Source organism: Corvus hawaiiensis, chromosome 4 (genome assembly GCF_020740725.1).
Source record: "Corvus hawaiiensis isolate bCorHaw1 chromosome 4, bCorHaw1.pri.cur, whole genome shotgun sequence".
Taxonomy (NCBI): Eukaryota; Metazoa; Chordata; class Aves; order Passeriformes; family Corvidae; genus Corvus; species Corvus hawaiiensis.
In genome coordinates, this window is record NC_063216.1 from 28,230,253 (window position 1) to 28,250,470 (window position 20,218).

The 20,218-nt window shown below is 50.9% G+C and overlaps 1 long non-coding RNA gene across 1 annotated transcript in view; it reads right to left on the reverse strand.

Annotated features, from left to right (window-relative positions):
- Window positions 1-20,218, reverse strand: part of LOC125325519 — a 49,183-nt gene that overhangs the window by 18,588 nt on the left and 10,377 nt on the right. The window contains exon 2 of the long non-coding RNA XR_007203355.1: window positions 13,619-13,799. This is a non-coding gene — a long non-coding RNA (uncharacterized LOC125325519). The remainder of the gene's footprint in view (window positions 1-13,618; window positions 13,800-20,218) is intronic.

Genomic DNA, 20,218 nt, shown 5'->3' on the forward strand with positions numbered 1-20,218 from the left:
TCTCACAGTGGAACCCCTCCTCCTCCTCACAAATACACAGTCTTCTCCAAGTATGGATAGAATGTTCAGTCTTGAAGGTGGTGAATGTCTCATTCACCAACACAGGACCTCCAACAACTGCCTGGAAAACTGGATCTCCTTGTTCTCTGCTGGGCAGGAACATCAGTCAGTTGTGATTCCTTCACATTTCTCTGGCCTAAAAATCATCCTACTGAGCCGAGACTGATTGCCCTCATTACTTCCACTTCTTAAGCAGGACCACACCAGTTTTTAAACACATCAAAGACATATATGTTGCTCTGATGCATTTTTCAAACACTTCCTTTTCCAAGTAATCCCCATACAAACATCACCCAAAACACCACAGCAATCAGATAATCACCCATACCCTCATCCACTGTTTGTAGCCTTTGTGATGTCCTTGGGGACTGTGTTTCCTCACTGAGACTGTGGTGTTAGAGCGTGTCTGTGAACTGGCATGGATTGACGAGAAAAAGGCAGCTGGCAAAAATAAATCACCCCAGCCAGGATGCAGAATGAGGAAAGGTCATTGTGTAATGTGGTCTCTCATTGCTCTGGCAGCAGCAGAATTCCTGCTTATGTGGCCACCAGTGCAGGGGCCCAGCTTTGGTACCACTGAGGGAAGATGGACAGGATGCTGCATGAATTGGCTGTGTCAGTCCCTGGGTCTTCAGAGAGGGAAAGAGGAGCTGAACTTGGAGAAAGGCAGCGAGCTGAGAGGGGGAAAGAATTGGGTGTGCAGTGCCTGGAGGGTGAGGGTCAGGACCAAGAGTAGCAGAAGGAGCTGCCTAGGACAGCTGCTCACCCAGATGGTCCCCAGTCTGTAGCCTTCAGATCTTGCCTTAGCTCCAGCCCCGTGGCTGGTGCTTGTGGCCTCATCTCCCCACATCTCTGTTCTGCAGCCAGTAAAGCTGCTGGTGGGGCAGGCCACTGCAGGAATTGGGGCAGGGACCATTCCTCATTCACAGAACCCCAGTGCTATTTTCTCTGTCCCAACCCAAAGAGACTTGGAAAAAAACACAGTTTTTCTTTCCAGAGCTGCCCCAGGGCTAGGATACAATATTTTATGGCCCAGTTCTTAGCCTATTTGCATTTTGTATTTTTACTTCAACTGCTGTTTGTTTCCAGGCATTTGGGATGCCTAATGATTTTCAAAGCACTGTTTATTTTAATCCCTCTAATTTATTAATAAATTAGTTGGCCTCGAAGTGCTTGGGAATGAAGGGTAAGGAAGTTGTAACCAGTGCTTTGAATAAAGCATCAAACTGTCATATGATCACATCAAAGCAACAGCAACCAGCTCACTTTGTTGGCTGTATCATGATACAGCCTCATGGGTCCTCCAGCTTGGTGTCAGGTTTCTTCATACATGTCACCCTGCAACACTACCAGGCTCACCAACTCTGAGGATGAAGTAAAAAAAAGCAATGCCCAGAGGCAGCTCCCTCTGAAAAGTCTGCCCCTTCTCACCCTCCGCATGCTGTGAGAATGTAACATGCCCCCGTGGTGCAGATAATATAAACCATGCTGACATCCACGTGGATTTGCAGGCAAGGTTGTAATCTTCCCATAAATCACAGGTGCACTCAGCCTCCACTACACTCTCTTCAGCCCAGTGATCTGTGGCGAGGCTACAGTTTCACACATGGGACAGTCCCTGAAAAAATAGTGAGCACAAACACTGCTAATCATGCAAATTAAGGACTTGGGAATCTCAGTCCCAACAGGAACATGCCAGGTGCTCTCATCACCAGAAAGCAACTGACAGATCCTGAAAATCCTAGGGGCTGCCCTCAAATAACTTTTCCCATCTCCAGGAAAGCTGTGAGTGTGCCCCATCATGTGTTTACAAGCCTGCCCCCGTCTAGGGCCTTAAGACCACAGACAGTCTTTTGCAGCTGACAGCTTCATCACATCGTTACTGCTGCAAAGCCCTTTTGCTCTCAGCGATCCCACTGAGATGAAGATCCCCTTTCTCCCATCTCATGCTGACCTGTCAGCAATGAACACGTTAGTCCTGGACTAGCATTTGCCAGGGACACACGACTCACAGGAAACAGAAGCCTCTCTCTTCTGTAGAGGCAGGGCTTGTTGCAAGTGTACATCTTGTGCTAAAGGGCTGAGGTGATTCCACAAACAGCTCTGTGAAAGCAGCCTGAAGTTGCTGCTGGTTGTCATGATGAGTTAGTTGTGCTAGATGTCCTCCAGAAGCACCGTTCTGCCTGGGAATAGACAATGACTACTGTTTAGAGGGGGTGAACACATCCTGCCTGAATGAGCTTATTACAGCAGCCACCACGGCTGTCTGGCACGGGGGGGGAGACCTGCACCCGTGTTCTCTTTGTACTTGTGAATAAATTGACAGAAACAGAGATGCCTCAGGAAAGGTGGTGGTGGGACAGAAGCTCTTTCGCCCAGGATGCAGAAAGGACGAAAACATTTTTGCAGTGCCAGTTGCAAAGCGGATTCTGGAGTGGCTCTCCTTGCTGACATCCACAGGTCCTGTCAGTGCCAGTGCAGCCTGAGCAGGAGTGAGCCCAGCCTGGCTCTGCACCCATCCAAAGGCAGGTGCCTGCATGCCCAGCAGCTCAGATGCAACATATTTGCAGGACAAGTGGAATATCAGGAGTGCCAGGTCAGGCACCCTCCCGGGATCAGCAATCACAGCAACAGATTTCTCCTCTTCCCACCACAGGTTAGGCCCACAGCTCCAGGGGCAGCTCCAGTTCCTGCATAAACATCACTGCTGAGTGCTCACCATGCATTGCCATAGCCACAGTTACCGTATTATTAGCTTTGCTTCCATCCTTTACTTAAAACCCCCCTTCTCTCCAAGCTGCATCTCCCAGCTGATGAATGGGAGCCCAGGGACAAGGGCTGACTACCACAATGCTTGCTGGCTCCCCACCACTTTGAGGGGTGCCAGCCTGCCAGCAGAGCATCACCCCTCCCTGCCTTCCTTCCCTGACTTCCACCAGCTCTTGCCAGCACAAGAAGGGCCACCTGGGGAGGCACTAAGAGTGCTCACCCTCTTTCATAGCTGTTTCCTCTCTCCCATTGCCTCCTCCCTCTGTGTGGACACCCTGGGGCCACCTACCCACTCACTGGGAGGGGCACCAAAGACATCATGTCTTCTCTGCCCCTGGTACTCAACATCTGACACCTTGTTTTGAGGACACTGACAACCACTCCTGCAGCCTTTCCCTCCCACCCAGTGCCCCAAAGTCAACAGGCAGTGATCCATGCTGTGCTGGAAGAAAAGGGATGCCATGAATCCCAGCACCCTGCTCTGTGTGTGGACAGGGCATTATCTTCATCCTACAAAGGAAGTGTAACTCTGCCCTTGGCTTGATTGTGGGCACTCAGTTGATAAAGTCAGGTCTGGCAAGGCACCAGCTCTCCTGCCTGCCCATCTTCCCTGGGGCAGGGAGCTCTCTGCTTTAACAAAGCCTGATCACCCAGCGAGTTCTCCTGTGTGGAAGAGGAAATAGAGATCTTTGAAACAGGATTTGAATTGAGTCCTCAGCTTGATGATGTACCACTTAAAAAGAAGGCCAGGGTGGATGAACCCTGATCTTTGCTCTCAAAAAGGTGCACCAACAAGTGATGAGGACTTTGGAGAGAAATAACTCTTGGAGACTTCCCGAGAGGAGCATAACCAGCTCATGTACTTAAGGCTGTAACCTTTCTCATTCTCCCCATAGGTCTCTTGGTGTCTTTTCTTCTGTTTCCTCTCTGATCCCTGAGCAAAGAGCATGGCCTCAGCAACCCAGCCTCCACAGGGAAGTCCAAGAAAGGCCAAACCCTCCAGGATCATGCCTTACTTATCTAAGGGCACAGGCAAGGACCATCTGCCTCCAGGATTTCTCCAGCAGTGGCAAACACTGAGGCCTAGGAAAAACGAGCAGAAGTTGGCCAATATAGAGGTGCCTCCCCAAGCCTCCCAGACAAGTTGAAAGTGGTGGATTTTGTGAGTTGGCCAAAATTTACTACAAAATTATTAAACCTCACGAAATTATTCCACAAGGATCCTGCCCAGTGTTCACTTTAACTGTGCTTCGTTGTTACACTTCACAGCTACACACCAGGTGCTTTGCTGTTGGGAAGAAAGGGGGCTGTAAAAGGCCTATCCATGAAGGGAGAGACTGCTTTGCACGGCGTGGTGTGTCTGTAGGCAGGGAGGAGGGCAGGTATTTCTTCTCCATGCTCCTCAGCAGGAGTGAACAGTAATGAGCATGGCTGGGGAAAGCCAGCAGCACTTGAGTAAAGGCACATGGGTCTTTGTGTAAGAGATGCCAGCCAAAGTGAAGAGACTACTCCTGCATTAAATCATGTTTATGTGTCTGTGAAACCGGTGAGTGCAAACATCTACTGTGAATGTTCACACATGACGTGCCCACAGTGGGCCCCGGGACGTGTCCCCAGGCCGTGAGCGTGCGAGCCGGCCCCACAGGGTGTCCGTGTGCGTTGTCTGGCTGCCAGGGCGCCTGCCCACGGGGGAGCTTTCCATCTAAACCAGCTGACAGCTGCTCTCCTGAGTTTCCTGGACACCAATAATGTTTTCCCTTTTCTAATCTCCCCGATGTAAATCCATTCACAACGAGTGCCTAGAGACTTTTAATTCCATCGGCATTAAACTCACTAAAACCTCTATTACCAAAAGCTTTCAGGATTTTCCCCAGAATCTACAAGTCAGGTTCATAACATGACAGAACTCCACCTCTCTAGGGTGTCTGAGAAATTAATTCATGCTTTCCAAATGCCAGGATCACTGACCAGACATTCAAAGTATCCCTCTTGCCATTAGCAAGCTCGAGTTGCTGGTACAACACGGCCCTTGCCAGGGGCTGAGCTGTCTTCTGAAACACCTTTAACAGTCTGAGAAGGGCCCCCTCCCTGTACCAGGCAAGAACAGATCACTTGCCGCAGCACAGCAGGACCAGAGGTTTACAGGTGCTGTGTTAAAGGGAAATGGTTTCGTGCAGTGCTTCCTTGCTGCATTCACAGAGCAAAGGTCTGGCAAATGCATCCCACCACCGGTGCTCCCCAGTGCCATAATAAGTGAGAAGAGTGTGCTCTCACCTCAGTGCTGCACACAGGCAGGCGCTGTAAAAGCACAGGGATTATCCAGCTACCTCGGCAGAGAAGGTGGCTGGGTGCCGAGACAAATTGAAAGTGGTTGTGGTGGAGGGGTCAGACAACTGTGAGTCAGTGAGTGAGGTTTCTAAATGCTATAATACTCCAGAGATGGTGCATTTATCCTTTGGCCCTGGAGGTTCATTGGCTGCTGTAATAGAGCACAGAGATGTAATCATCTTTTGATCCCAGAGGTCTTTTTAGGTGCCATAATAGAGTAGTGATGATCAAGCCATCTCCCAAGCCTTGGGGTTGCTGGCGCGCAGCGTGGGTGACGTCAGTGTCTCTCAGCCCCCACAGTCCCCAGCTCCTGGATTCCAGGAGAGGTGTTGAAGATGTTGCTTCCACCCCAGAGGTTTGCAGGGGCTGTGCTGATGTCAGCTTTGACACACTGCCAAAGTTCCCTCTGGCCTCACAGGAACTTTTAACCACGTGGAAAGGTGTGATACTGACCCCAGGTCTCTTGGCACTGGGACACAAGCCTGGCTGCTCCCACTCTATCCACATCAGCTGCAGTGGATGCAGCTCCAAGCTACCCACCAAAACAAATCACAGCTCTAAGAATACAAGAGAGCTCAGAGATCCAGCAAAGAGCAGCATGCAAACATGATCCCCAGTGTTTCTTTATCTAGCTTAAAAATATTTCCCGGTGCAAGCAGTCACTCTGCTCCCACCTCATGGGCTGTCCAGGAAGGAGACATACTGACAAGGAGTCTGGGATTTGTGTGTAGCTACACACACATTTGTGGCTACACTCAAATAGCTAGAAATCAAACAGGCTCAGTTAGCCAAGCTGTTGAAGATTTCAGCACCCTATGCCATGGACTCAGAAAAAAAAAAAAACCTGAGAACCGGGACCGTGCTCCTTGGGTAGGGAATGCTATTGGACAGGGAGGATATGTTTGTAGACTCAGATCCTTACACTGAAGAGAGAAGAAAGTAATCAAATAAGGTTTCAGAGTTTCCATAGGTTCAGGGATTTCTCTTTTCTCTTCATCCCCAGGAGATTTTTAATTCTGGGCTCCAGCTTGGCCTAGAAATTGGAAGGTTTGCTAGATACCCTGTTATCCTGGCACTGATTCCCATATCCATAGCTCAGGTGGAAGATGGAAGCATGGGCAATCTCCCAGGCAGGTCTGGGAACTCTGCAGGTTAGGTTTCTGATCTGAGGCAATAGTTTAGGTGGGCTTGCACCTTTTCTGTGGCAGGGCTGGGATTTCGTTTTCCCCAGAACCAGCTCAGAGGCTGAAATTCCTCCTTCATACTGTGGACTTCAATGTGATCAGACATAAACAGAATTTCACTGTTCATGTCCCAGCAGGGAAGATGTACACTAGGGAACAACCACTCCAGGTCAGAGAGATGTCCACACTGGCTCTCAGGAAAAACATCATTGGAATTTTGGGGAGAAAAGGTGGAAAAACATCAAAGCAGACAAATGAGGGACAATGCGCTCCTATCTCAATTTTCTTATTTGCTGCTATGAGTTGCAGGTTATATAGGCTCTGAAGACCGAACCTGCAAGTTCAGGCTCCAAAACTGGGCTCATCCTTAGTTAAAGCTCATTGAGGTACTCTTGTTCTCCACAAAACACGAGCCCACTATGAACATTTCTAAACTCTTGGACCTGACAAATTCTCATGTCCTAGACCACCACAGTTCAATGCTGTGAACATGAATCCCATACATTTTCATTTCACTCTCACTCCTAGGTGATGAGGAAAGGAAGGACAGATATCCTCCTATGTCTCATAATTTTATTTCCTCCCACCATCCACTCCAGTCTGCTGTCTGACACCAACAACCTCTGTCTCCTCCATGTCTTCACTTGGGGGCATTCACAGGCTTTCTGTTTCACCTGAGAGGCCCTTCAGTTCTCCAGCATCCCTTCAGAAACAGGCTGACCCGGGTCTGGCACGCAATTCCAAATGAAGCAGCACTGCAGGTGTACCAAGAGCTCTTCCAGAGCCCTCTCCACCCACTGCCTCTGCATCCAAACAGCTGATTTGCCTGCTCAAGGGCATCACAGCATGGGGCAGAGCTCTGCAAAGACATTCACCCTCCCTTTCATTTGGCTGATACTCTTGATTCAGGATCTTTTGGGTATCTAAAGAGTTCCAAGTCTGCCCTGCAACACACATTACTTCGAACATACCAACATTCAGTTTCACTCACCAGAGCATGGTGCGTTCATTTAACTTAATTCTCTTTCCCAGGCATTTCCCACAGCCCTTTCTGTCCACATAATAACTTTGTCTCATCTGCTGATTTCCATACAGCGTATCTCTCCTCCCACCTTTCCAATTCATTAAACAATAAGGTAAATCACAAGGGATTTAGAAGAGAACCTGGAGGCCGCATTAACCTTTTGCCATGGTGAAACTTGACTGTTTAATCCCTTCATTCTTTCAGTCTCCTCAGTTTTTGATCTATGTCAATATTTTGTTTCTCACTGACTACTTAGCTTCTTTAGCAGCTCAAGTGCAGGATCTTTGAAAAGCCTTTTGGAAGTCTAAATACATTATATCAATTGGTTCTCCTTTATCCACTGCGTTATTGACACATTCAAAAAGTTGTAGGAAATTAGCACGATGCAGTTTTCCCCTGCAGAACCCACGCTAGATAGGCCCTGTCAGACTACAATCTTCCAGATGTCTTCAAGCACTGCTTTTTAATTATCATTCCCACCAGTTTACCAGATACAGATGCAAAGCCTACTGATCTTTAATTCCCCGGATCATCACTGAAGCCTTTTTTTAAATATAGGTACAACATTTGGTCTTCTCCAATTCCCCGAATCAGTAGCTTTTTTTTTTTTCACAAGAGATTGCATATTTTTGTTAGCAGCTCAATCACTTAAGCTCCTTCCAAACTCTCGGATTTAACCATCTGGACTTGATAACTTATTGTTCAGGGAAAGGGGGGCGGAGGTTTTGTGGTTGTTGGGGTTTTTTTCACTGTGTTTGTGGGTTTTTTATGAGTTGCTTTGTCCCAGCACCCATTATTCTACCAGCATATTTCCCAACAGATTCTCATCTAAGTAGATATAGGAAAAGAATCTCACAAATACCGTTGGTAGGGACAGCTGATACAAGAGAAATCATAAGAGAATTCAGCTCCCCAGCAACATCCTAAAAATGGAGATACTGAGTCACTTTAAGCACAGGAGGTGACTGGAATTGATCAATGTGAGTTTGCTTGGAAAACTTCCACCCTGTTCTGACCAACCAGGCTAGTTTTGCTCATTTGTTTGGGTCTCTTGCTGAATAGTGATTTCCATCTTGACCCCAGAAGATTCAGGGCAGGAACAGTGCTAGCTTGATTATATACAGCCTAAGGTGTGATGAAAAGAAAGTGACCTCAGTGCTGGGGGATGCATGAACCTGGGAGGAGATGAAACCCAGTGAGGATGAAAGGAAGTAAATCAGAAGGTGAGCAGAACAATGCTGGGCTGTTAGCTCCAGTGATTGTCTTTCAACTGCATCAGCCACAAAACATGAAATGTAATGGGCAATGCTGGAGAACTCAAATAAGTAGCCCCATTCTATGAGTGTTTCTCCCTTTGTGCCAGACAAATCTCGATAGATTTCACCATGCTGGCTGGCTTTAAAAGGCATGGCAGTTAAGATGGGGCACAGCCCGGTGGCCCTGATGTGCCACTCACTTTAAGCCACACCTTCCACCAGTCCTGCAACAGGGAGTCGGGGGGAAGCTTGAGGTGGAAAAGAAGCACCCACAGGTTTCTGTCACAATGAACACACGACCAGCTGTGGATACACGCTCACCTGTCAACCTGCCTGCAAGCCAGCCCTGGCATTCCAGCTTCTGGAAACCATCACACCCCCATCAAAAGTGTCACTGAGAACATCTGTATGAAATCTACCTACCCTGTGACGGACCTGGCATGGCTACCTTACTCGACGGACACGTACTCAAGTATATTTCATAAAAGAGGAAGAGAAATTTCCATAAATCCCTCTAATCTAATTGCTGCTGTTCAGTTCTTATGGGACATGTTGATGGGGCAGAAAAAATTCTGCCTCATGTAGCTTGTTGAATTCATTTCCTGCAGACACTGCCTATGTGGGGTAATGTGGCCATAATTTTTTCTGGGGAACCATCTAAAGGCAAGTCTGTGGCTCCCTCTAAGACCTCACCAACATCCCTCCAGTACAGAGCAAGGCAATTCTCAGCAGCGCTGGGCAGCACCTTCACTTCCTCTGGCTACGTGGGGCAAGGGCCAGGAGGACAGAGAACACAAGGAGGGGTTTCTCAGACGTGTTCCTTCCTCCATATCGGGAGCAGACAAACCATGCACAGCAGAAGGCATCTCAAAGCAGGATGATATCAGGCTGGCTATTCCCTTAATTAAGGAGGTGGATAGAAGATGAGCAGTTTATTGTGCAGAGATGGTCCTCCTGCCACAGAGCTTTTGAGACCACATCCCTGCCCAGTACAAACATGGTCAGGTCAGACCCTAGTCTGTGATATCAATGTAAGATACTTCCATAGCATATTGTCACTGCAGGAACATGCTCCTCTTTTTCTGCCTCCCTCTCCACCCCTTTCTTCCTTTGCTGCTTCTGTCCTTTTGCTCTCAGGTCCTCCCTCTTTCTCATCTCAGTGTCTGCATCCCCTCCATACCCCTGTGTGTCTCGCAATCCCCCTTCCCTCTGCAGCAGCTCCCTCCACTGCCTGCAGGTCTCCACCTCCACAAAGGAAGAGAGGGCTCACACTGGGATGAGACAGAGAAGGAACTTGGGGAAGAAAAAGGTCTTCTTCATGCCCTGACTCAGCCCAACACGACTCCCCACGCACCAGACACAGCCCTGCTGAAGGTGTCTGTTTGGGCTGGGATGAAGCAACATGGACACTTGCACAGATGCTGTTCTACTGCACAGGGCATAAACCAGGCAGGGAGGTAGCATGAATCCCATCCAGCTGCTCTTCTAGTGAGGCTTTTAACTTGTCTCCCTCTCCTCACATGCACTGATCTGTCATGTGTGTGTATCTCAGGGCTGTCCTCGGCCGCTCGGCGGTGGCTGTGCAGAGGGTGCAAGGGGGAGGTGAAAGGACAGGGGCTGGGGATGGCCAGCTGCCGGTCATGGCCTGTACCAGGGTCCCCTTAGTCCCCTGACACACACAGGCACGTGGCACGGCTGCTGGGGGAGGCCCAGCCGAGAAGCCTGTCCTTCTCCACTGAATCTCTACTCTGTTTCCCAAGTGACAAGCCACAAACTCCCTTTCTCCTCCCAAACAAACAGAGGCTTGAGTGAATAGCTGCCTCCGCCCTGGCACGCAGCCCCCTGGTAATTACGGATTCTCCTCCGGCATCCAGCCCCCTGCGAATGACAGCACTCAGCCATGTCAGCAGAGTCCACAGGCTGAACTTCCCTTTCCCCACAGCATCTCTCTGTGCAGCCTGAAGTGTTGTTCCTTCACATTCCTACTCCCCAACCCCCTCCTCCTCTTCCACAGTGTGTGTGGCAACTGCCTGTTCCACGTAAAGGTAGGGGAAACTGAGGCACAGCATGGTGACCAGTGAGAAAGTTTGCTAGGATTAGGACCCTTAGCAACAAGGTTTGGTAGACAGTGTCACCTCTTGACTTTAACCTCTAAAAGCTCATTTTGCTGGGATTTAAAGTAAAACTGACTTCAGACTGCTAAACCTGGTCAACAAATTCTCCTCCTAATCACCAGAGACTTGCACATATCCACACAAAAGCATGAGGCAAAATACCACTCACCTCACTTCCTGCCCTTTGGCCCTTCAGCACAAACAAAATTACCTCCTTCAGCAGGACAAGCACCTGAGTGACAGACCTGGAAAATGTCCCCGCAGCATAACAGTGAGGGTTTGCACTCATACTCTGTCCCAAACGAGCACCTGCCTCCAGTGGAGCTGGCTCGGCCTCCATCCATGGTTCAGCCCGCTTTTCTGACAACATGATCCCATGAGGAATGATAATGCCTCTCCTGGACCTTGTGCACTGACCTGTGCAGTGGTCAGGGCTGGAGAACAACATCCCCCTGCTGAGATAATGCTTCCCTCCCCTTCCTCTCCGGCGCGATGCCTGCCCTCCTCCCAGCCAATGCCATCCTCTCCAGCATCTGCCTGGTGTGGGACAAGGCTTGCTCCCAGACTGTAATTTAACCCTCTTTCAGATTGTCTTGCCCGACAGGAGGGACTGAACCAGGCTGGCTGCACTGTGTAATTACATCTGTCAGATTAGCCGGAGCACGCACGATCCAGAGCATGTGCCAGATGTGGCACAGAAACAACACTCGAGCCAGCACCAAGACGGGGTTGTGCAGACAGATAATACCCAACACAACATAAGTCTTGCCAGTACAGAGTTAAGCCAACATTGTTTTCTAAACAAATCTCAAACAGAGTGAATTCATACTGGATCAGCATTTTCTACCACGTAGCTGCAGCAGTTTTGACCCAGTACCAAGCTCCCTAGAGCTGGATTTATTGTCTTGTCCACTCCGAGTCAGTGCCAAAGCCACGTCCTGAGAGGACTGAGGAATTTAACCAATGCCAAATTACTTTGGAGGCTCCATATGGGAAGAGCTTGCTTTCTGCAAACTCTCCAACAATGACACCGCGTGCGACTGCATGGGCACACTCCCTGCCAGGCTCCGGCCAAGAGGAAGAGCGACACATCAACAACACCACAGTCACTCGTCACCCACAATGCACGCGCACCGGAGAGAGTGACCCTCAGGGGGAAAGAGCACTTCACAGGGTCATCAGCTGGCAGCAGCATCCAGAAACAACCCCACTGGGCAGTGCCAGCCCTTCCCAAGGCTGACCAGAGCTGCTCCTGCTCAGCATGGGGGTCACAAAGGAGGAGAAGTGAGGAACGGGTACTGAAAGAGGGAAAAGAAGGGCTTGGGGTACGCCAAAGAAGGAAGAAAACAGCAAGAGGAACCACAGAGAAGTTGAGGGTAGCAGTTCATGTAGAAGGGTAGGTATTGGAGCAGTGGGTCAGGGGGCATTGAGGAGCTGCAGATGGGGAAAGCTGATGGCAAGGTTCTGCAGTGGCAGCAGAGAGATGCACTGGAAGATGCAGTGGAAGATGTGCCCTCCTTGTCAGCATCACCCTGGGCAGGAGGGGAGTGACCCATCACCTCCTTCAGGGGACACCACACCAGCACCACTGTTGGGACTGCACAGTAGCACAGATCCTGACAGTCCCTTCCCCTCAGAGAAACACAAAAGCCCCCAAAATCTGACTCAGAAAACCCTGGTCTCTGCCAGAGTCTGTGGAGAGCCTGAAACCACAGCCTGGGAGGTTGCAAAAACTCCCAAACCTCCCCTTTAAAATCCACTCCTCTAAGGTTACCCACTGCTTTGCCAGCAGCTCATTTCTTTAGGGTCTATTTTGGGGAAAGGCATCTCCAGGCACGTTCGTGCTCCTCGAGGACTGGCAGCACGTCTGGGCCTGCCCAGGCACTGGGAGAAACAGCTGCTCCCACTCCCCTCCCATCCCCACACCACAGCAGCCCCAGCAGCACGGAGACATGGCGTGGAAATAGTGCAGCTGATCTTCCTGCCTTCCCTGCAGAGGAGCTGAGGAAAGGGGCACTGAGGGCAGCCCCAGGTGGCAGGAGGCCCTTTCAGGTGCTCCCAAGAGCTTTGCGCCCCAAAATGGGTCAGGCTCGGCACAGGGCCCCTTCACTGCCTGTGCAGGGCACACGGCGTTCCCAGCTTATGAAACACACTGTCTCCAGTAGGAAAACATCCCTTCCAGCTGAGAAGGAGTACCAGGGGACAGCAGATAAGCAGTGACAAAGAGCATACCCATCACCCCAAAAGCTGTGGCAGGCTGGGCTGGGTATTCAGAGGAGGTACCTGGCTAGGAAATGGAGGCCAGCATCTTCCGTGGGGAATTGGAATCCCCAAAATATCCATGAGATGAGGAGGGAGGGGGAATCCTCCCCTCTGTGCCCCACTCCCGGTAGCATGATGCCCACTCCTGCTCTGCTGCAAGCTGCATCCCTGAGGTGACCCGGACCAGGGCTGCGGAGCCCAGCTTTGCTGCTGGCCAGGCTGCAGCAGAGTCAGCCTGGCTGCCCCTTCTGCCGAGAAATAGGGGAGGTGGAGGGAAATGACGAATGGAGAAGAGCAGACAGGTGTGTGCCCAGGGAGGGATGGGAAAGGGGCGGAATGCACTCGGGACTGCGTGCAGGGGGCCCGCAGCGCTTCCCCCGGCTGCTCTACAAACAGCCCCTCCCTGCACACGCATGCAGAGCCGCAAGGGAAGGGGCTCAGAGGGGACGGAGCAGCCCTTCGTTGTGGGGAGGGCGCTGATGAAAGCCTAGATTTTATTCACAGCATAGCAGAAACCCCTGCCCTTCTCCTCCCTCACACCTCTGGGGAACAAGCAACGAGAGCGAGGGAGGGAGGGCGGGATGAAGAGAGGCACAGACAGAGGTGCCGAGGTTGGCTTACCTCACAGTGCCTGCGCTGGGGGTGCCCGGGTGCGCAGGAGGTAAATCCAGGGCTCTGCTCTCCTTGGCAAGTGCTGGGAAAGGTCTCTGTTCAGTCACATGAAGGAGTGGCCTGTGAGTAGGTGCTCCAGCTCACCGCTCGATCGAAGCTGCCATGGATTCATTGCGAACGACTTCGCCTTCTGTGAGGAGAGGAGGAAAGGGGAGGGAAAAAAAAAGGAAAAAAACCACCAGCTTAAGACTTGGAGGGTAGATTCACTTCTTTCTTAGGTTTCCAATGGCAACTGAATATGCCACAGATGAAGATCCAGGGTGTGTGTGTGTGTGCGTGTGAATGTGTGTGTGTGTGGGAGGGACGGAGAGATGCACAGCTGCTGAGTCCACAGGCAGTGGAGGGTGTGAGCTAGTCAAGGCATATCGGTGATTATGGGAACAGACAACTGGACACGGGCAGCAGAGCAGACAGACAGCCAGATGGAAAGAGACTGAAAGGATGGAAAGAGGTTGGCCTGTATGCTAAGAGCCTGGCTGTCCCACTGCACACAAAAGGAGAGAGCACCTGACCCAGCACAGGGCAAGGTGCTGACGGAGCTGCACCGGGAGAAGGTGAAGTGTGCCTACACTCACGGCCGCACGCACGCACGCACGCCACCTCCCTGCCCACACAGTCACCCAGGCATGCCCCCTGCAAGGACACTCGGGACACACATGCTGGACACAAACACACACACACATTTACTCCCGGGTCTTTCCACACCACCGTGCACCGCCTTGCATACAACCCCCTAAGAACTCAGAGCTCCTCTAAAGGATGAGGTGCTTCTCTTCTTCACATACACCCTGCACCTACCTACAAGGTTGCACACCTGTATTAAGATGCACACGTGATAATTCAGACAACCATCACACAACACCACATCAGCTCCACCCAGCCTATTCCACCACTCCTATGAGTACACAGCAAAAACATTTTCATACAGCACAGCGAATAGTGATCCCTGCACAAATGCACATGGAATATCCAAACATGTCTACCACACACCAGCTCCTGACCCCTGATACAAAACTGTCACTGCACAAACAGTGTTTAATGAGCCCACTCCCACAGCAGAGACCAGAAAAAGTGCCATGAACACATCCATATCAGTGCAAATGCCACACCAGCAAATTACGTATCTGTAAGAAAATGAGGGCACATAAAACATCCCCATGAACTCAGGAACATAAGTCAAGCAAGCACCAGTGGCTGTACATCACACACAAATATACTCTGCTTATGAATTGCCTGCAGCATACAAACTGATCGTATCAGATACTGTTACCTACCTAAACTCAGCCCACACAGTGGCAGAGCATCCTTCTGGATGCTAAACGTTAGCCCCAGCAACCACCAGACATATTCTGTCACATGGAAAACACAAATACTCATCAACATCCAACACAGGCAGACAAACACAAACCAGACATGAAACACAGACAGCCAGCATCACTTGCCCGAAAGAAAGAAAAAAAAAGAAAAAATGACATTCTTGAAAGTTATGAAGCTGGAACTCACTTTGGAGACAGCTGTATTATTCTGTGCAAGTGCACAGGTGCATATGCACACACACACTCTCCACTGCCACACCAAATCTGCTTTAGCTCTCTCTGTCTCCAAGACTTTCCCTTGTTCTTTTTTTGCACTTTCTCTAATTCTGCCCATTCTGCAATCTCCCATGTGTCCGTCCATGTTGCCACTCTGGGGGGCAAAGTCTCTGTAGCAGAAAGCCTATAACAGCTCATCCACACTCATCCCTTCTCTTTCCCTCCGTTCTGGTGTTAGATGTGCATAATTTGCATGCAAAGAAGAGTGTGCAGTCCCACCAGCCCCGAGTGCTCTGAAATTGGCTGATAGTGGCATCAGGGGACGTGACTGCAAAACCTAAGCGTGGCGAAGAAGTACATAAACCCTTATGGGAAGCGGAGATTTGGCCAGGAAGGCGCCGGCTTCCCCCGGTCCCCAGGAAAGACAAGGAGATACACGAGATGGGTAAGAAGGGGCAAGGGAATGAAGGGAGATCGGCCCAGCACCAGGGACAGCACAGCGAGCGCTCAGCCACGCTTCTTTAACAAGCTCAGCAGTGTCACAGCGTGATGCTGCCAGCGATGACGGACAGCAATCAGGGTTCGGCATCAGGGCAAGCAAGCATACCTGTGTGCCCCCGGGAGATGGGAGAGGAAAGGCAAAGCATGGGCTTTGCAGCGGAGAAGAGCAGCTGGGTGGGGGTGCAACTGTAGGTTATGTGGTGCAGGGGTCCGTGGCTGCACTGGCATCACTGGAGCAGTGGTGGCACAGATAAAAAAGGAAGAGCTCGCAGGCAGAAGAACGGCTGGCATAGGCGTGGCTTAGACACAGGCAATGCAGGGGTTGGAGTCGGGTCTGGCCCCAGCCACAGGGAGGAAATGCAAAAGGAATCCCATTAGCTCTTGTCCCGCTATTGGACAGCACGGGCTTTCAGCACGTATAGATACACCTCAGTGTAGGTCAGCAGAGCGTACCCTGCAATGGCCTCTTTAGGAGCTCCCTGCCCTCACACACGTTACCTGCCCCAGCAGCCTCAGCCCCTTCCCAGTGCATGTACTCTTTCCACACCATTACTCAGGCATGCCAACTCTCCACTCCCTAAAGCCGCCTGCTTCAGCGCGCTCCCACCTCCCCATGCTCGCACCACATCCATGTTCGTGTGGCAGCACCAGAGGAGCCAGAAGAAGCATGTGGGGAAGCCCCCACTGCCACCTCAGCCCCAAACAGCCCCTCTTCCCCTCTGCCTTCACCAGTGCCACCACCATTTGCTTTTCTGAAGTGCTATGAAGGAGCAGAAATTCTCTCTCAGCTAAGCTTGGCCTGTGCAGCCAGGCGATTTCAGCTTGCTAGGAACGTCAGTGCCTCGGCACTGTGCTCAGTTGTACCTGCGTACCTCTTCCCACAAACATCCATTGTGCATTACAGCAGATGAATAATTTAGGCTGAAAGGGGACGAATGAGAGAGTCTTTTGGGTCTCAGCAAGGCACATGTACAAAGCAGAGTGGAGATGGAGTTGCCTCATTTGGTCAAAGCTAGCAGATGCTGCTAAACCTAGAAAAGCCACTGTGACCTGAAGTGCTACTTGGGTTAAAGCACGGTCATGAGGGCAATTTAAAGAGGCATTTGGACTCAGAATTTCTAATAGGTGCTGAGAGTGACACAGAGGTGTTGTGTGGATGAGCAAGGAGGATCTTCATCTCTGAGACGCTTAGCACTGGCGTAAGTAGCTGAAGAGAGCCACTAGTGGAAAAGGGAACCATCATCCTAAACTGACCTAAAAACCATCTGCTCCTGTGCTTCAGAGGCATGGAAGAAGTACCATGACTGGCTAAGCAGAGGAAAAGGGATTGAGAAAGCACAGCAAACAGGAGCTGAGTGGGATGTAAATGCGTATTTGCACATGCATATCGGTGTTCATGTCAAAGAGATGCCACATCTCAGTTTTGTGGTGGCATGCAGGAGGACGTGGAAGATACAAACACATGTCTGTCAGTGTTACCCTGAGCGAGCCCATTCGCATGGGATAATGCTGAAAGGGGGAAGCATGGACAGTGTGGTGCCACGTGTGCAGGTGGGTGTGCAGGAATGCGTGGCCTCTGGTGAGCACCTGTGTGTTGGTGCTGTGCATGTGCCTGCTGTGGGCAGTGGATGCCAGGTATGGATGTCTGGGAAGTGTGCATCAAGTGCTGCACTGCAGGGTGACCAGCGGCTGTGTGTGAGGCTGTTCCTTGCTGACAACACCGGCACATCTGTGAGGTGTCACAGGGAGCAGTGGGTCCCCTGTGGGCTGCCTTGTGTGTGCATGGCAGCCTTCACCTCTGAGAGACACCAGTGTGCTCCTGCACACCTGCAGAGCCTTGGGAAAGCAGTGCAGTGCAGCAGCACAAAACCGTGGCAGTGTGCATGTGCTGGAAAGCACCCCTGGGAGCATCCAGGTTTGCAGGGATGGTATCCCCTCTCTGGGTGGAACAGTCCGTCTGGCTGCTGCAATTCCTCTCCTCCTGGTCTCCGCTTTTCCTTTCTCGCCTTCCCTCAGCTCCCCTTGCTCACTGGCAGCAGCATGCTCTGCCCTGGGAACAAACTCCCACTCACCACACAGGGAGGGAACTCCTTTCTTAGCAGTTCCCTGGTATTTTCCCGTATCGAGAGCCAGAAAGTGAAGAAGAAAACTCAGTGGGCAACCTGAACTGGACCTATTCCCTTTCCATGTCCTTATCCCCCTTTTTAACCCACAGGAACCACATTACAAACTCACAGACTTTCACCCAAACCCACAAACTTCCACCTCCAAGCCCCGAACACTACAAACGAGACTCAGCTCACATCCGAGCCACGGGCCAGACCAGGCTGACACAGCTCAGGTAGGGCAACTCAAGGTAACAGAGTTAGGAGAGAGCAGTCCCTGAAGCTGGGAATATGGAGAGGCTCCTGCAGCTGCAGCCATACCTGTCTGACTCTCAGCTCCCCAGCCAGAATCACCCATAGCTGGGGCTGGAGTAAAAAATTTTATGCAGGGATTGCAGTCAGCACGGCTCAAACTCACACTTCTGGAGCCAAAGCAATATGTCTTAGCTGCTCTGTTATTGCTCCTATCAGAAGGCTAAACCTTCAGCCAGATCCTGCTTCCAGGGGAACTTCCAGGCTGGGTTCCAAAGCACGGAGCCTGTCCACTTGGAGCACCTCCTGGGGCAGTGGGACTTGAGCAAGAAGAAAACCCCAAAGACATTTCTTTATTTCTTTAGCCAATTCTGCAGATTACTACCTTCCTCCCAAACACCCTACCCAGAGCAATGCTTGTTTGTGCTGAGGCTGATCTAAATTACCCAACTCCCCAAACTGAAATGCAAACAACTGGCCTCCATTTCAGGCTTTGCATTTGCCCTATATCCCACTTTGCACCTATTCCCTCTGGAGGACAGAACTAGCACACAGGAGCCACTTGTGAAAATATGCACACCTTCCCTGGAAGACTTCATGGGCTCCCAGTAAGACCCAGTTTCACCCAGGACCACAAACATACAGTTTTGCCATGAAATGAAGCCTTAACACTTAAGCATCATTTGGTTTTATCTTAACTGCAATCCTGAATCTGTGGTATCCCCAAACTTCACCCAACCCCATGCACTGCAATCCTCACTTCTAAGCTCCATTTTGAGCCCTTTAATTTGTCTCCAGTCTTCTTCTGAACCCAGCCTTTCACTTTACACATAAGAGTGCTCAGTACCCGATCCCTTCTCTGATGTTTTCTCCACACCATCCAAGAGGACAGACTGGGAAAGCCTGGCTCTCTGATCCACTGCATAGCAGCAGTCACAACCCACAGTGCAGGTCTCCAGGACAGGATTTGCCAGGAGTTTTTTTTCCTCCTACAGAGGAGCCCTGTGCATGGCTTAGACAGTTTGGGTGACCTTTTCACTGCTGGCAAACACAATCAGGAAAATAGCCCTCTGTGCTAATATTTAAATGTCCACCATTAAAAGCATGGAACCAGCCTCAGTACCTGTTTTGGGCTCTCCTCTGTGCAGCACCACAGCATGGCTACTCCAATTCTTCCCTCACACTGAGGTCTTTCCCTCCAGCCCTGCATCCTTCTCTTCCCTGCTCGGCTTCAAGAGCAGCTCTTGCCGATGCCTTTCCTGCATCCTGCCCTGCAGCCCTACCAGCTTTCCAGGCCCCACCAGGCATACAGAGAGTGAGCCCCTGATTACCCTTCGAGCTGGATTCTCATTAGGCTGAAATGGCCCTCCAGGAGATCCATTAACAGTCCATAAAGTTAACTTAATCCAGCCAGTCTTGTGTGGTCTCTGCCCAAATTCCCTATTACATTAACAATCTTGAGCCTTAATTAGCATGTGAGGCAGAGGTGGCATTATTAATGGAGATAATATGGAGCATTAAGAATAAACAGGCTGGGCTGTCTCTCCCCCACCATGCATGCAAATCCTCTTCTGTGCAGAAACAGCGTGAGCTTCCCCCAGGAGCAGCACACGTGAGGGGCTGGGGTGCCCCAGACCAAAGACAAATCCTGGGGCATACAGCCAGGCTGCTGCAGGAAGGTGGTGGGGAGGAAACGAGATCCCAGAGAGACCCTTCATCTGCTTGGGAGAAGAGGGGCTGATAATGGGAAGACCACAGTGTGGCAAGTCCTGTGAGGCAAATCCTTGCACTGGGAAGGAGCAGTCACGTCCCTGGCTAATCCAGCCATCCCATCTTTCTGGGAGGCTTGGGGAAGCAAGGCCAAGGTTGTGTGAATCTCTATTCCCTTGCACGTTCAATTCACGCTGCCGTGTGCGTGCACATAGGATAACACGCTGGGTGTACGGGCTGGAACACCAAGCAGGAGGTGTCTGAGGGAGAACAGGCTGTAGGAACCGGCTGCAGCTGTGCAAAATGCTCCTCATGACTCTCCTTTCTGACCACTGAGCCCCAGTACACTGAGAATACAGGACAGGACAGAGGGGCTTCAGCTGAATGAGAGAAGCACTCACTTGGGGGACCAGAGAACAAATGGATGGGGGTTGCAGCTTGGTGCAGAT